The sequence below is a fragment of the Lathyrus oleraceus genome, chromosome 3 (assembly GCF_024323335.1).
Source record: "Lathyrus oleraceus cultivar Zhongwan6 chromosome 3, CAAS_Psat_ZW6_1.0, whole genome shotgun sequence".
NCBI classification, from domain to species: domain Eukaryota; kingdom Viridiplantae; phylum Streptophyta; class Magnoliopsida; order Fabales; family Fabaceae; genus Lathyrus; species Lathyrus oleraceus.
This window is the reverse complement of record NC_066581.1, coordinates 3,477,029-3,496,060: the sequence shown is the minus strand read 5'-3', so window position 1 is coordinate 3,496,060 and position 19,032 is coordinate 3,477,029. Positions and strand designations below refer to the sequence as shown.

Below are 19,032 nucleotides of genomic sequence, written 5' to 3'. Positions count from 1 at the left end.
TGTAGTCTGAGGGGCTTGATTTAAAGCTACCTGAGAGATCTGGGTTTCAAGCATCTTAATATGAGTAACTATTTGGTCAACCTTGGTTCCTAACTAGGTAATCAATTCGTTAACATGAATTTTTTGGTTCATGAACTCCTTGTTTTGTTGGGTTTGAGCGGTGATAAAATTTTCCATAATTTTCTCAAGGCTCGACTTTGGTGGCACAGGTTGCATAGGTTAATTTGATCTTGGGGCTTGATAGCTAGGTCTCGGAGGTGCATTATTTTGGATAGGGTTATTATTTTTATAGGAGAAGTTCAGGTGATTCCTCCATCCAGGGTTATAGGTATTCGAATATGGGTTCCCTTGGGTGTAGTTCACTTGCTCAGAGTGGGTTTCGTTTAATAGACTGCATTCTGCAGATTGGTGTCCTTTGGTTCCACATATCTCACAATCCGATGAAACTCCGGCTACAGTATTCGGGTTTATGCACATATGCTCGACCTTAAGGGCTAATGCGTCCATTTTAGATTGCATCATGTCTATAGAGCTTAGTTCATGCGCTCCTCCTTGGGCTTCCTTCTTCTCAACTGTCGCTCGTTCGACTCCCCATGATTGATGGTTTTGAGCCATATCTTCGATGAGGGCACTAGCTTCAGGATAAGGTTTGTTCATCAGAGCACTGCCTGCGGCAGCGTCGATGGTCATCTTTGTGTTGTAATGAAGTCCATTATAGAAGGTTTGAATGATTAACCAATTTTCTAAACCATGATGTGGGCATGCTCGTAACAACTCTTTATATCTCTCCCAAGCTTCGAACAGCGATTCTCCTTGGTTTTGGGTAAATCTAGTTATATGGTTTTGAAGAACGGCGGTTTTACTCGGTGGAAAATATCTAGCAAGAAAAACTCTTCTAAGGTTATCCCAAGTCGTAATGGAATTGGGTGGAAGGGAATCTAACCATGATAGGGCTTTATCTCTGAGGGAAAAAGGAAATAATCTTAAACGTATTGCCTCAGGAGCAGCGCCATTGGTTTTAAAAGTGTCTGCTAATTGAAGAAATATTTTTAAATGTTGGTTTGGGTTCTCAGTAGCGAGACCCGCGAATTGTCTCTGTTGCACTAGTTGTAACAGGGATGGTTTAAGTTCAAAATTATTAGCTGGGATGGTTGGGTTTACTATACTAGAACTAGGTTCTTCATTGGATGGTTGAGCGAAATCCTTAAGAGGTCTTTGGTTTTGATCTTCGGCCATAGCTCTCTTAATTCTATGAAAGAATAAACGTGCGCGAGCGTAACGTTCAGGTTCCGCCAGAGGGTATACTAAGCTTAAACTTCCAGTGCTGCGAGTTCTTCGCATTGACCGGCGGGAAATAGCCTAAGTCTAAACGATATAACAACAGGAAAATGAAATTTGACGAAATTGGTCCCCGACAACGGCGCCAAAAACTTGATGCGGTGTTTCGCAAGTATACGAACGCGTCAGAGTAATATAAAAGATTGTCGAATCCACAGAGACCAAGTGTCAATCTATCGTTATCTATTGTTATGGTGTTTATCAAAGGCAATCGAAATAGGTGTTTTTGGAGTGTGCAATGAAAAAGTAAAGTGTTGAAATAAATTTAATTAATAAAGACAGGGTCGAATGTAATTCACGTAATCAATTAATAATTCAAGTACTTGCTAGTAGAGCTACTTATGGGCAGTGTTTCCTACTTTGGAAAGAACTAATTTAACAGGAACTGTCGCTTTCGCGTATTCAGAACCGAGTTGTACTCCCTAATCAAACCCTCTTATTGTCACTTATAAAAAGGCGCGCATTGCGTTAGAGTAGTAAACCTATTTTTAAGAAATATAGTATCTTGACTAAGTTGAAAAGTATTATAACCTGGATTTCTTAACCAAAAGAGGTTCTCACGAACCAGACTCTAAACTTATAAACGCGTCCGAAAATAGTTTTAAAATCTCTTTTCTTCTTAATGTTAAAATCTCCTAATGAACTAAACAAAGCGCTTTCGCTGTTTTTGAAATAGTTAAAAACAATTAAGTTTAAAAAGATGTTGGACGGATTTCGATCTTACCCAACGGAATTAAAGTGCGGGAAAACTTAATTTGAAAGTTAAAATAGCCCTTAAGTGCTTCTACGAACAATTGTACGGATTATCGGTTCAATTACGATCCTTACATTCTAACCTTATAAATTTAGCTAGACATGGTAAAGTAAAAGTGCATTAAAATAAATAAAAGCAGCGAGTGCGGAAAGTAAATAAAAGTTGTGCGAGTGTGAGGAAATAAATAAAGTAAAGCGAGTGCGAGGAAATAAATAAAGTAAAGCGAGTGCGAGGAAATAAATAAAGTAAAGCGAGTGCGAGGAAATAAATAAAGTAAAGCAAGTGCGAGGAAATAAATAATTTAAAGCGAGTGCGAGGAAAATAAATAAGATAAAGACAAGTAATAAAAACCTGCTCCAATCGGAGGGTTGAATAAATTGCAAAGCGGAAATGAAAATGGCGGCAGGATTAACTTCCTTTCAAAGTGCTCCAAACTCGATTACAGACTCTATCACAGACTTGATTACACAATTGTGGTAACACTCCAATGCGAAGCGATTACCACTTTATAATACTGAATATATGCCTAAGTGAAACAAAGTTGCTCTGAGTTTGCCTCTGCTCTAAGTTTGGATGATTGTAAAAGTGATTTCGAGTTTCTATTTATAAGCAAGTAAAAAGATGGAAATGACAGGGATGCCCTTCAACTTGAAAATGGGAGGGAAAAACTGTCCTCTTGTGGCACCCGCCACAAGGCCATGGCGCCCGCCACAAGCACAAAATGAGGCGCCTTAGTGGAAGTAGTGGGGAACGTGGAAGTTGAGGGAAGTTGAGCTTGGACACGTCATGGCAGGGTCTATGGCGCCAGCCATGGGGTAGGCCACAAGTACAAAATGCTGAATTTTAGGGTTTTTAGCTCTTTTTCACTCCTTTTCTCGATCGGGGCTCCGATTAAAGTAAAAACCTGAAAACAAAGGAAAACATAGCAATAACACAACAAAATAACAAAAAAACAACTAGAATGCATGTGAAATCGGAGTCGAAAATACGGTAAATTTCAGTGTTATCATATCTCCTCACCAGAGTCTAACCTTGATATGTTCACTTTAACCGGTGATAGATTTTCTCTTTGATTGGTATTCTATCCAATTTCTGATAGATGTAATCCCTACTTTTTTTCCCTTTTCAGAGTCTATCCTTTATATGTTCATCCTAACTGATGACGAATTTTCTCTTTGTGTGGTTTTCTACCCAGTAACCGGTAGTTGTAAATCCTACTTTGTCCCCTCCCAGAGTCTATCCTTGATATGTTTATCCTAACCGATGACGAATTCTCTCTTTGATGTTTTTCTATCCAGATTTTCGATAGTTGTAATTCCCTTTTGATCAGTTGGTATATCCTTAATATGTCCATCCTAACCGATGACGGGTATCCTCCTTGACATCCCCAGGCAAGTCTATCCTTGATATGTTCATCTTAATCGGTGACGGATTTTCTTCCCTGTTGAGTTTATCCTTGATATGTTCATCCTAACCGATGATGGATACTCTCACCTTTTGGTCTTCTGCCCAGTAACTGGTAGTTGTAAATCCTATTTTTCAACAGTTTTCCCCAACAAGGCTATTCTTACCCAGTAGCCGGTAATGAATACATCCTCCTGGCAGTCCTCAGTGAGCCATCATTGATATGTTCATCCTAACCGATGACGGATGTTCTCCCTGTCACATCTTTATTATCTCCTTACCTAGTAACAGGTAGTAGATAATAGATTTCTGCTCCTCCTGTGTTGAAATTTTATTTTCTCCCCAATGGAGTCGAGTACGTTTTCCTTAGTGAAATCGTGTTTCTCCCCCTGCATGAGTCAAATATTTCAATGTTATTCTGACTTATTCGTATCCCCTACAGATGTTGTTTGTTTCCCCGGCTGAGTCTTTCCAATTTGTATGGAATTCTTCTAGTCCCCCAGCAGTTTTAAGTCGTAGTCTGGCCTACGCATAACTCCTTTTTCTCCCCTCAGAGTCTCTATCTCCCCCAGTGAGTTTTCCTTATGGAATGCATTATGCTTCTGCGGACTTTCGGTCTCTCTGATTTCTTTTTTTCCTTTGTGGCAACATTTCCCCACAAAGCATTAACCTTTGCATTCATATCATATGCATCATGAGGTCTCTTAGGGACCAAAATTCGTTTCTCTATGTTGTTATTTAAGCCCATTCTGCTGAGTCGAGACGAAGATTTTAACCTTCACCTCCTCAGTTAGAATGTCCTTAAATAGGGGCAACTGTAAGACCCCAATTTTGACCCTAAGATCCCTCATGAAATTTCATCATAAAAATTAGTATTAGGACCATACCTTGGCATCCTCCTTACCCCTCTCTCATTGAGTTTGTTTTAGGAGAGATCACCAAGCACATTGTGATTATATCATACTTGTATTTTATCATTTTACTAACCAAAATACCAAAAATATGTCTTTGTATCTAACTCTTTTGTAGGTATGGCATGATCTCATTGATTCATTGATCTCATCTAAGGTTTGAGACCCTCATGAACAAAGAGAACAACCAAGAATTGATTCAATAATGGTTATAAGCATCATATATGAGTCCCAATTTCTTCTATATGTTATATTGTTCAAGTTTGCTTCAAGAGTTTGAGGGTGATTTGCCTTGGAAACCCTAGTTTGACTGGGTATCTTGAGTAACTTCTCCAACAAGCTATCTCACCAATTGATCAAATTTCTCAAGGGACACTTCAAATTTCATCATCTTATGCATATATTATCTACCATGAGCCAAGAAAGTCAAGTGAATTGGAAGTTATCAAGTTGGTTGATGGTGGTTGGCCAGATGAATTCATCTAATCAAAGCTGGGTCTCCCTAGACCCTATTTCCTACAATTTTTACCATATGAAAATGATTCCAAGAGAAACATTACTCTAAATGACATTATAAACAACTTCCATGTTGAGACCTAGAGCTAGTTTTTCTTCGAAAATCATTTTCTATGTTGAAACATTATAGGTCATTTTGTCTAAACCCTAATTTGAAAGTCAACTTCCCAAGGCCATAACTTGCTCAATTTTTATGATATGAAATATTTACAAGTTGCACAATCAAATTCAATGTGTCTACTTTAACGTTTATGTTTGGAGTGGGAGCCAATTCAACTTTTTGAGAATGTGATATGAGGCTACATTATGGGTCACTTTTGACCTATACCATTGATCAAATGATTTTGCCAAATTTAAAAAATGCATAACTCTATCATTTCAAATCCAAATGGCATGAAATTGGTGACCATTGTGAAGTTATTTGAGATAGATACAACTTTGATGAATACACTTTTCTCATTTGAAGCTCCTATAAAAAGTTAAGCAAGGTGGAATATTGAGACATATGGCTTGACACTTAGAAAAAATTTGATATGTCAAAATTTTCCAAACTTCCACCTCAAATATCTCCAAGTTCCAAGCTCCAAATGAAAAAGTGTTCAACATCAAACTTGTTCCTCTTGATCTCACCTTTCCAAAGGGATAAAATTCATGCATTTTGGATGAGGAATGCATAGGTTGCGTATGGCTTAAACAGGCTGGTATCTTGTGTCATGGATCAAACTTCAAATGACAATGCTCAATTGCCTTGCTATCCAATCCATCTCCAATGCATCTAACTTCATTTTGGACTTTTAAACAATCATTTCATGGGCCTATGCGCCCCCATGCACCATGCTTTCATCATTTTCCAATTTTGGAAAGTGAAAGTGAGTGTGCAAATATCATCCAATTTCTCTATAAATTGAAGCTCAATTGCTCAGAATTAACACACGCACTACGCCAGCTTTGAATCCCCATAAAAAACCCTTCATATTAAGAGGATAAACCTGAAAAATTCAGTTGAATTTGAGCTTGAAACTCCACTATTTTGGAATTTAAATCTCCAGGACTCCATTGATTCTAAGCCTCTCCATTCCTCTTCTGCAAGCAATTGAAGTGAAGCAAAGCACGATTCAAACCAAGACCTAGCAAGCTCAGACCTCCATTGAAGGTAATTTGCAGAAAATTTGATCTCTCCGATTCTCCTTGTTTCTTTCTCAATTCTATTGATTATTGTGTTAGCTGAAGTCCTACTTTTGTAGGCAATGCGTTTGAGTTGCTTTGAGGCCAAATCAAAGCAACTCAGATCATGAACCTCATTTTTCAATTCCACATATCTCTCAATATAGTTGGAATTGGAAGAAATGGGGGTGATATTCGTGCTCAGTGAGGTTTTCTCTTTAAAATCATGTCCCTGTTTGAAATTTTGGTGATGGTTCATGTTAACCAGTCCGGCAAAGCTCGCCGGAGAAAACAACCAGAGCTTTGGCTCCGGTGATGAGGTGTCTTTGGTCTAAACCGTGTGATCCTTACTCCGCGTTATAATCTCATTCGTCCCTTGTGAATACCATGTTTGCCACGCAGTTGACTAGGAAGTTGGTGGAACGGGCGTTGTGGATCATCAGATCGCCACCTCAATTAATGAGGGAGATCTGATGGTCCACGTATTTTAGTATTTTTTGAATTTCCATTTAATTCCATTTTCTTCAATAATTCATAATAAATTTAATATTGATCCAAAAGATATGGGGCTTTCACCAAAAATTTACAAATATTTTTTTCTTCCATGTTCTGAATTAAAATTACTTTTTGGATCATTATTAATATTTTTCATGAATTAATTGATTTTTCATTTGTTTTTAATTATTTAAAAATATTTTTAAGTGTCCAAAAATTATGAAATTTTTTATCCAAGGTCCTTTGACCTTGTTTGACCTATGATAAATCATATGGCCATTTATTTGGTGTTTTGATGTGATTTTAGGAATTGGACAAAACATATTTGAATTTAATGCATTATTTTAATATTTTTAATTGAATAAATGTCATTTAAATTACCTTGACCATTTGGATTGACTTATTTGAGTTTCTCATTTGTTGTTGAGCCTTGGTCAAGGTTGATTTGACTTTGTCAAGTTAATATTATTGAATTTAGGGGATTGATGGAATGTACATTCCATCACCCAAAATGAATGAATAATATTAATTTGGTAAAAGTCCTCCTTTGACCAATTTTGTGATCTCATTCATCCCTTTCCCTCTTCATCTAATTCTCCTTCTTCATCCATTCATTTTCAATTGGTCAATGACTTCTCAAAGTTCTAATGCTAGTTGATTGAAATATTAGCATGAGTATGGATGAGATTAGATCACACTCTTTGCATATTTTTGTGTGTGGTATGTTTAATGAGCATAGTTCTTAATACTATGTCTCCAACATTCATTAACACTAAAATTTTATTGCCCGGCCTCAAATAGTCGTGACTTCTACATAAGTCCAATTACGATTGCTTAACATAGCGCTAAATTTGTGACATAAAAGGCATAAGCATTCTAGTTAGTGAGATTGTATGTCTCCCATCTTCCATGGTATTATGTGGAAACTTGGCCTTCTTTCCTTCCTTTGAAAGATGTTTTGGTTCAAGGATACATGCTTGTGGCAATTGGGTTGAGTGTTCTCCAAAGAATGTCTTGAATTCAAAAAAGCAAAACAAAACTAATTACTAACTTACTAACCATTAACTTTTACTTTTAAGCTCTTTACTTTTAAGGCAATTTACTTTTATTGTTCTATTATCATTTGTCATTGTACATATCATTCTAATTGTTTAAATTTATGCAATTTTCACTTTGTCCACTTGGACCATATTGTGTGATATACTTTGTTGCTTTGTTTGTTTGATTGGTCTTTGACAATTAATGCACATAATAATAACAAAAACCCTAAAAGACTTTTGAGTGGATTGTTGTTTGATCTCCCCAATAGGACTTAGAACTTAGGCAACATTCCTTTGCTAATGGACTTGGCCAATGCCAATTTGTTGAAGAACCAAGAATTTGCAAGTTTGAATTCATCTGATACATCATTCAAGATCTCTCCAGATTCATCTGCAACATTGATCATTATTAAGCTGTTATGTTGACCCTGTGACTTGTGGAATTCGTCTGCTACATAGGCTCCTTTGAAGAAGATCATTGAAGTTGATAAGCTTGGATGAGGCCATCTTTATTTGATGCCTTTGCTCTTCAAGATTGATATAATTGTGCATTTTGTGTGTTGCTTAATTAAAAAATGTCTAAGGGAATTCTGGGTTTCTATTGACACACTTGTCTATTGGATTGCTCCCATTTGGTCAGATCTTTTCAACTTTAAACTTTTCAATTTTTTGTGCATAGGGTAGTCTCTTCATCTTCTCCCTATTTCTTTAATTTCAAAATCTCTCCCTCCATTTTCAAAACCTTCTTTGTGTGAACTATTTTTGTTCTAAACTTTGACCACTTTCAAAAGAGATAGACACTTTGGCCTTATGTCATTGCATTTTCAAACTTGTTTTCTTAAATTAAACTTGTGAATAAACTTAACTATACTTGACTTAAACTTTCAAAAAAAAGATTCCAAAAAGAACTAACTCATTCAAATCATTTTAGGCCTTTGTGCTATTCAAATTAAATTTTGTTAAAACCAACACACTCATTTTGAAATTTCTAGCACGAACTACGAGGTTTTGATCCCTCATTCATATGTTGGTACGTAGGCACAAGTCCGAAGGTCTTGTCAAACACAAAAATATAATTAATGAATTCTTTTATCACCCCCCCCCCCCCCCCCCGCCCATTCTATTTGCTTGTAAACATCACTTTTGTACAAAATACATATGCACACAAAAAGGGCACCCTAGGAGTACCTAGGACACTTTGGGTGCTAACACCTTCCCTCTGTGTAACCAACCCCCTTACCTGTGATCTCTGACTTTTATTAGTTTTTATTTGAAAACTTCTTACTATTTGGATTTTGTTCGTACTTCTCCCTTTTCCCTTGGAAATAATAAATGCGCGGTGGCGACTGTAACACCCCTTTTTCTACCCTAAAATACTTAACATATAATCAGAGTAAATAAGCATGCATATAAACAAAAAGGCGTCACATCGACGTTTTCAAAAACTAAGAGCTTTGAAAAACCAACATCATTCATCATCAATATACAATACACCTGGTCATTTAAAATAACACATTTCAATTATCATGAATATTCAAGCATATGCGTTCGCAGCGGAAAATAACGAATATCCATGCCTTTCATCAAATGATCCATGTCCCATACCATGATCATCTCTCAATAATCTCTTCAATTAAACATGTTCACAATTAATAACATAAAACGTATCCAAATCAGATATGAGTTCCATACTACCAATCTACCCAGTGTTACATGACCAGAGCATTGACTCACTACTTAGTCTCTAAACGAAGTACCGCAGCTCTCCAGCTAATCTCGAGTGAGATACCGTCCACTTACTTCAGCGATACTACTCCTGAGTATCTGCGCAATACCCATGTAAAGGTAACATTCAAACAGAAAGGGTGAGAATTCAAATCATTATGAAGAAGAATTAATCAAGCACAATGATTAAATCAACAATTAAAGGAATTTGTCACACTTCATATAACCATGTAAATAATATTAAATAACATTTATTTCACATGTTTCAAGCACACATAAAAACCCAAGGAGTATAATATTCAAATCCAATAGTATATTCCCAAAAATACACATAACGACAATTATCACATAATCACATAATTTGCCAAGTTATGTATCCAAACATCACCAAATTCAATTACCATATCTCATACACACATCACAATCACAATAATGCAAACATTCAACTATCACATGACTCTAATGTGACTCAATGCAAGACATGTGACTATATGCATGTGGTACCATAATGTGAACCCAACGTTTCACCGCTTTCCGATTCAATATCTAGAATCCAAGCCACCACGTCTATTTCCAATTAAGGATCAACGCCTGCTACGCCTATTTCCAATTAAGGATCGACGTCTATTTACCACGCCTATTTCCAATTAAGGATCAACGTCTTCTACGCCTATTTCCAATTAAGGATCAACGTCTATATGGACCCAACGTTCCACCGCTTTCCGATTCAATATCTAGAATCCAAGCCACTACGTCTATTTCCAATTAAGGATCAATGTCTACTACGCCTATTTCCATTCAAGGATCAACGTCTAATACCATGTGAACCCACAGTTTCACCGCTTCCACAATGAAGCCAACCATGCCATGAATGAATGTACAAGTACCAACACATATGCAATTAAGATCTCTCTACCATCTTAACATTCCACATATCACCACAATTCAACTCTATGAATCATACACCAATGGTACATATACACATTCATAACAATATATCATTCACAATCCACCAATGGTACATATACACATTCATAACAATATATCATTCACAATCCACCAATGGTACATAAACACATTCATAACAATATATCATTCACAATCCACCAATGGTACATATACACATTCATAACAATATATCATTCACAATCCATCAATGGTACATATAAACATTCATAACAATATATCATTCACAATCCAACAATGGTACATATACACATTCATAACAGTATATCATTTGCAAATATAGGCTAATTATCAACTACACACACTTAGATTTCATTTCAAAATAAATACAGCATTTAAAATCTCAATTTTTCCCTTTTCAAACAGTGGTGACCGGTTAACGCTCGGTGAGTAACTGGTTACTGTGAAACAGATTTAACAGATTTTTAAGCAAGTAATCGGTTAACGCTCAATGAGTAACCCGTTACTCAGTTTAACAGAATGCAGATTTTTAAGCAAATAATCAGTTAACGCTCGGTGAGTAACCCGTTACTCAGTTTAACAGAATGCAGATTTTTAAGCAAGTAACCGGTTAACGCTCGGTGAGTAACTGGTTACTGTAAAACAGCATGCAGAATTTTCTGCGTTTTTCATCTTTGGAGGACTTTCGGACCTCCGATTTCGATTCCGTAAAAAGCTACACGTTTAGAAACTTATAACTCATACAATACCATAATTATATAACGTAAATTTTCATTTTTAACACAATTAAATCAACACAATCAAGAGTACTCATCAAACCTAACAATTCCAAACAACCATACAAAATTAGGGATTTTAACCTAAACATGCTTCTACCCATTAACCCAATCATACTAACCCATAATAATAAGGATTCCCCCCTTACCTCTTCAATTTTCTGGAAACCCTAGCTCTTATCTTTACTTTTCCTCTCCTCTTTCTCTATTGCCTTCAATGATCAAATGAATCCTAATTCTCACTCTCCTCACCTCTTACTATTTATATTAGTATTCTATTTGGGCTTAAGTCATTATACTTATAATTTAATTAATAGGCCCAATAATACCTAATATTTAAATATCTCTATTTAAATCAAATAAATTAAACTAACACCATATATCCACCAAGTTAATTAATTCAATTATTCATGATATCTCCTATCAACTAAATAATTAATTAACACTCCACATAAGTAATAATAGTATAATAAATAAATACTAAAAATTGGGTTGTTACAGCGACTCTTGTTAATTGATCTCTAGTTTGTCAATAGCTTGAAGATCATGAATTTCCCGCTACAGTTTCCATTTGAAACCCATAGCAAATGTTATTCAAGGTGGAAGAAGTGAACATTTGGCTTGGTACTTAGAAAAAATTCATTTATGTTTGATTTTCCAAATTCCACCTCAAAATTAATCATGATCCAAGCTTCAAATGGAAAAGTGTTCAACATGAAAGTTGTTCCCCTTCATCTCACCTTTCCAAAAAGTCTAATATTGCCTCATTTGGACCAAGATTGATGGACTTGCGCATGAGTTCCTCTTGCTTGCAGGAGATGATTAAAGTACAAATGGCTTTGAATCTTTGGAGTTTTTTCTCAAAAACAGAAAGAGAACTAAAACTCTATTTCAAGTGAAACTTTTAAGGTATTCTTTCAATGGAGGTTTGGGAATGATGATCAAAGCTTGGGCAAGGTTCCTCCTCAATTCTGAGGCCAATTAGTTCATTATATAGGCAATGCAAAGTGATAATCACACCTTTCAAATTTGAATCCAAAAATAGAAAGTGACGTGCATGGGTGCATGGGAATGCATTTAGGCCCAAATGATGATTGCAATAAGTCTAAATTCGTAAACAATTGATGCTGAGATAACTTCATGAATCCATACAAAGTTGTTTGAAAATTAAGTTCAAAAGTTACCAAATAGGGCCATGCAAAGGAGCCATGCGCAAGTCCCTCAATTTTGATCCAAATTCCATAATTTTGGACTCTTTGGAAATTTAGCATGAAGAGGAACAACTTTTATGTTGAAATTTTTTCCATTTGGATATTGGATCATGATGAATTTTGGGGTGGAAGTTGGAGGAATCAAACATACTTGAAAATTTTCTAAGTTAAAAGTAAAATGACCCCCTTTTCCACCTTGAATAACTTTTTCTATGAGCTTCAAATGACTTTGATTCCTTCTTTAAAGTTTTATCTATTTCAATCCTCTTAAATTTGGTCACAAATTTGACATCCTTTGGATCTTGCATGATGGAGTTATGGATTTTAGAGTTTGAGGAAAATTGCTTGTTCAACGATGATGGCCCAAAATGACCTATAATGTTTCCTCTTAGTACATGCCCTTGCAAGTGAAATTCGACCTTTATAAAAGAATAAAAGTTAGAGAAGACAATTTATGGTTCTTGGAAGTTGACCTTCTATCTAGGGCACAGACAAAATTACCTATAATCTTTCACCATAAAAAAAATTCCAAGCAAAATTAGATCTTGATGCCAACATGAAGGTAGTTTGGATTGTTTTAAATAGTAACTTTGATATTGGAATCATTTTCATATGACAAAAATTGTAGGAGATAGGGTCTTAGGAACCCTAGATTTGACCAGTTGACTTCTCTGGTCAACCTCCTTGAACCAACTTGCAAAATTGAAGTTCTTTTGATCTTTGGGGCTCATGAAGGATCATATATGCTTGTGATGAAGTACAATGGAGTATACCTTTATGTATTTGACCAAATGTTGGAGAAACGTGTTGAGGAAGGCACACAAGATACCTAGATGAATTAGGGCTTCCAAGACAAACAAGCTTCAAACTCTTGATTAATTCTTGATAAAAACATGGTGATCCATATATGATGCTTTGAACCATTGTGAAATTTTGATAACTTGATCCCTTATACTGAGGGTCTCAAACCCTAAATGTGAGCTTGATGAGGCACAAGTGGATGCACATACTACCTACAAAAGAAATAAAGCTACACTAGACATATTTTTGGTATTTTGGTTAGTAAACAAAGAAAAATAAATTATGATACAATTACAAATGTGCTTGGTGATCTCTCCCAATGCAAGCCCAATGAATGAGGGGTAAGGAGGATACTAAGGTGTGATCCCAAAACCAATGCAAATGATGAGATGGCATGAGGGATCTTAGGGTCAAAATTGGGGTCGTATAAGGTGTTATCAAGTTTTCTTCACAAAATCCAAATAGAAGTGATCCTGCAAGTATATTCACATTTTGTGCATTAAAACCACTAAATGCATTTACTAGCTCTTTCTTATTATGATAGGTCAAAAATTTGATGCCAAAAAAGATCAATGTGAATGTTGTTACAGTTCATAGAAGAAATAATGACAGCCTTATGACTCTAAAAAAGAGACATAATTGGCCCTGGAAAATGTCCTGAAGATCCATTGGTGATTCTTGAAGAGGATACTACATTAGATGGCATTGATAGTGACAGGATATCGAAAAGCTGGGCAGAAATTTGCAAAGGCTTATCTCAATGAAGATTGTGTTTATCTTTCAAAGATATTTATATATTTTGTATTTGTATTGTAATGCATTATGAGCATTGTGATGTATTTTGATTTATCTATGTAATGTAAGGATTAGATGGTGTTATATCACAACAATGTCATATAACTTGTTGCAATTATTTTCTAATGAATGGACCAATGTTGTATGCAAATGTTATTTGGAGATTGTGTTGTCAATTTGTATTTAAATGTTGTATACCAATACTTTTTGGCCAAATATGATATAAATATCATCACATATGTACTAAGTAAAATATAGGTTATATAATGCAAAATACCTTGAATACAATATCCAAATTAAGCCAAATATAGGTCATACTATGTCCAAACGTTTTTTCCATACTATGTCAAATTAAACCAAATATAGGTCATACTGAAGGAGAATTGCCATCCAAGGCGCAGCGGAATTTAAAATTTTCTCCATTTAGTGATCCTTACGAATGGGAATGATCAGTGGTAGAATCGTTACCTCTTGTGGCGATCACGAACGTTGAACAATGACAATGTCTCTATTCAGTCCACACGAATGGATTCCTTCAATCTCAGTGCTAGCTTCTACGAATGAACGCTTTGAGTGAGAGAGAGAGAAACAAAATGCAAGAGTCATCTCAATGCTTCTGCACAAGGGTTCTATTTATAGAACCACTTGTGTGGGTTTCAAGCTAAAAAGCCCACTTAAGTGTATTTTGGCCCATATCTTATAATATGCCCAAAATTACTTAAGCGTGTGGTACCTTACCATTTAAGTGCACCGTACCTTACGGTGTTCCTTAGTTACTCTATCTCTCATCAATCCGTCCTTTTTGTGTGAACCTGTAGGTTTTCGTGACGTTGGCAATTATATTAAATCTCGCATTTAACATAATAAACAGTGAGCGGTATCTAGCAACACATCACTGCTACCCAAGACACGAAAATGTCATGTGATCTGACAAATCCTTCTGTGATTATAATTATGTGTATAATTACCCTTTTGCCCTTATGTCTATATTGAATACAAGGCATATACCGTGTCATCCTTGTCTAGTTCAATATTGGGCCCATAGACATTTATCCTGTTATGCAGGGTGGGAAAATTTCACCTAGGTCACTCATGTCCCTCAGCATGCTTCGTGGAGTACCCATCAACTGTCTTTATGGTTATCCTGTTACGGACAATGTTGGATCAGCAATAAAGCACTTGACTCTACATCTAGGCTCCATAGTGGTTTCAGGTCGAAGAGTGGTATACACCATTATCACCATGAGAATAACTTATGACACTTTGCATAACATTCTATATAGTATTCTCATAGCGGGTCAATCCGGTATAAATATTACTCTTAATATTCATACCTATGTTTAAGACTTGATAACTCCTTATCCATGATCCATGAGATGTGATCATCAGTCTACAAACATAATAGTCTCCATGCTTTAATGTTATCCCACTTCACAATAAAGCTCGACTACGAATACTTTAAGAATAGTGTCCTTATGTTTAATGTGCTCTCATGATTAAGTCACACTTGATACATTAAACGGACTATCTATTCCAGGGACTTTATTAAACAAACATAATAAAGAAAAATCCTTTTATTATTAATAAATAATTCGATACAAGTACCAAAAGTATTGGCCTCTAGGGCTTACACCAACAATCTCCCACTAGCACTAGAGCCAATCAGGCATATCCCTAATGCCCATAGATCTAGTATGGCTATCATGCTTCTGCTGCGCAAGAGGCTTTGTCAGTGGGTCAGCAATATTGTCATGTGTTGGTACTCTACATATTTTCACATCTCCTCTATTATCTTTTGTATGAGGTGATAATGCCTAAGTATCTGTTTGGATCGTTGTTGAGATCTAGGCTCCTTAGCTTGTGCGATAGCACCATTGTTATCATAATAGAGACCAATGGGATCCACAATTCCAGGAACTATGCCAAGTTCACTAAGGAACTTTTGGTCCAAACAACTTCCTTTGCTGCACTTGAGGCAGCAATATACTCGGCCTCGATTGTAGAATCAGCAACTGTATCTTGCTTTGAACTTTTCTAGCTCACTGCGCCACCATTTAAGCAAAACACATAACCATTGGAATCATTCATATTAAAGCGTCTCAGCACTTTTGTCTATGTACTCTGACTTAGGCCAAGCAGTTTTGTGATCTATCTCTATAGATTCTGATTCCTAATATATAGGTTGTTTCACCTAGGTCCTTCATAGAAAAGCATTTCCCCAACCAAGACTTTACTTGTTGCAGGGTAGGGATATCGTTTCCAATGAGTAATATGTCATCTACATATAATACCAGGAAAACGATCATGCTCCTACTAACCTTCTTGTAGACACAGGGCTCATGTTCGTACTTGATCCATGAGTAATACATCACCTTGATCAGTTATAAGATATCAATATCTCTCAGGTAGGTGACGTATCCTGCCTGACCTGCTGGTCTTGATCTACTTGAGCAGGTTGCTCTTACACAACTATTTGTGTTTCCTTCTCTAATTCCTCCATAGGTGTATCGATGCTTTGTGATTCTTGAATTTCTCCAAGCTCTACTTTCCTCCCACTTATTCCTTTGGAAATAAAATCCTTTTCTAGGAAAACTCCAGTTCGAGCGACAAACACTTTGCCCTCAGAAGGATTATAGAAGTAATACCCTCTTGTTTCTTTAGGATATCCCACAAATAAGCATTTGTCAGATTTGGGCTCAAGCTTAGTTGAAATTTTTCGTTTCACATAAACTTCGCAACCCCAAATCTTCATGTAAGACATATGTGGTTTCTTACCACTCCATATCTCATATGGTGTCTTCTCAACCTTTTTGGATGGAACACGGTTAAGTGTGTAAGTTGCTGTCAATAGTGCATGTCCCCAAAAGGAGTTTGGAAGATCGGCGTGACTCATCATGGATCGGACCATGTCTAGCAGGGTTTGATTTCTTCTCTCAGATACACCATTCCATTGGGGTGTTCCAGGAGGAGTGAGTTGGGATAGGATCCCACACTCTTTCAGATGGTCATCAAACTCTAGGCTTAAATACTTACCACCTCGATCTGATCGAAGAGTTTTAGTATTCTTACCTAGTTGGTTTTGTACTTCATTCTTGAATTCCTTGAACTTTTCAAAGGACTCTGATTTGTGTTTCATTGAATACACATAACCATATCTACTGAAATCATCAGTAAATGTGATGAAGTATTGAAAACCTCCTCTGGCTGGTATGTTCAGTGGTCCACATACATCAGTATGTATGAGGGCCAAAAGATCATTAGCTCTTTCACCTTTTCCTGTGAATTGACACTTTGTCATCTTTCCAATTAAACAAGATCTGCATGTCTCATATGATTCATAATCAAAAGAGTCCAAGAGTCCATCTTTATGGAGTTTGGAAATGCGTTTCTCATTTATGTGGCCTAATCGACAATGCCAAAGGTAAGTTGGATTTAACTCATTAGGTTTCATCCTTTTAGTATTAATGTTATAAATAGGCATTTCAAGATCAAGGACATATAATCCATTGTTCATTTATACAGTAGCATAGAATATATCATTCAAATAAATTGAGCAACAATTGTTCTTTATTATAAATGAAAAACCAAACTTGTCCAAACAAGAAACGGAAATAATATTCCTGCTAATTGCAGGTACATAATAATAGTTCTCTAACTGAATTGTTAAACCACTAGGTAAAGTCAATACATAAGTTCCTAAGGCTAAAGCAGCAACCTTTGCTCCATTGCCAACTCGTAGGTCGACTTCACCTTTTGCCAAATCTCTACCCCTTTTTAGTCCCTGCACATTTGTACAAATGTGAGAACCGCATCTAGTATCTAATACCCATGATGTATAAGTAGATAAATTAATTTCAATAACAAAAATACCTGAAGTTGAAGTCTCTACTCCATTCTTCTTATCTTCCAGGTACTTTGGGCAGTTTCTCTTCCAGTGTCCGGTCTTACCGCAATGGAAGCAAGTGCCCTCTTTTGCTATGCCTCCACTAGGCTTCAAAGCAGCAGTAGTGGGTTTGGGTTTGGCAACTTCCTTGCCTTTCCCTTTATCACCCTGCTTGGTGGGCCTTTTGTTCTGTATCTTTCCATTTCCGATCATCAAAATGGACTTCCCTTTCGACTTCAGATTCTGCTCAGCAGTTCTTAACATGGCTAGCAGTTCAGGAAGAGATTTGTCCATATCATTCATATTGAAATTTAGGACAAATTGACTGAATCCATCTAGCAACGATTGCAAGATTAAATCAGTCACAAGTTCCTTTCCGAGGGGAAAACCCAATCTCTCAAGGTTTTCCATATACCCAATCATCTTGAGCACATGGGGACCTACAGGGGCTCCCTCAGCTAACTTGCCTTGAAAAAGGGCTTTTGAAACTTCAAATCTCTCATGCCTTGCTTGCTCTTGATAGAGCATCTTCAGGTGTTCGATCATATCGAACGCTGCCATGTTCTCATGTTGCTTTTGCAATTTTGATTTCATGGTAGCTAGCATGAGACAAGCAGTTTCATTGGCATCATCGACATGCTTCTTATAAGCATCTCTTTCTGCCTTAGGTGAAGAACTAGGAGGTTCCTCTTCAGGAACAGGTTTCTCCAAGACATACAGCTTTTTATCATGTTTGAGGACAATCCTCAGGTTTCGGTGTCAATCCAGAAAATTTGCCCCAGACAATTTCTCCTTGTCAAGGATTGATCGCAAGATGTTGTTAGAGGTGTTTGTTGTCATGGTAATCTACATGGGATTAATGAAAATATAAGTATCATTGACATATTTAATTAGGCCTTTAATTAAATATGCTCCCACTATTTTACTCAAAACAAATGACCCTCATCATTTGATTCGGAAAATCCCGTTGGAAGATTTTCTAGTGGGTCGAGATCCATATTTCACTTCGTTTTAAGTTCGCGTAGGCGGATTACACAAAACTAGGTTATTTAGGTAGGAACTCCTTCCAATTGTATCTCATACAACTCTCGAAAATTTCAGTTGGGTGAATAACTCCTTATTTTAATCCATCATATGGATCATTCCCAACTCTTGCTTCTAGACATATATAATGTTATTATAATTAAGTTTGACCCATCGTTTTAGCAGTTGGATATTATAATTATCCCATCGCACCTTACTAATACAGAACATGCACCACGCGTAGGCGAAACCTACATTATCTGATACTA

At 36.4% G+C, this 19,032-nt stretch overlaps 1 non-coding gene across 1 annotated transcript; it reads left to right on the top strand.

The window, feature by feature from the left end:
• The first annotated feature begins 745 nt into the window (after positions 1-745).
• On the top strand, positions 746-852 carry LOC127133638 (small nucleolar RNA R71). Its single transcript, XR_007807591.1, has one exon. It is a non-coding gene; the product is annotated as a small nucleolar RNA R71 (small nucleolar RNA).
• The last annotated feature ends 18,180 nt before the right edge of the window (positions 853-19,032 follow it).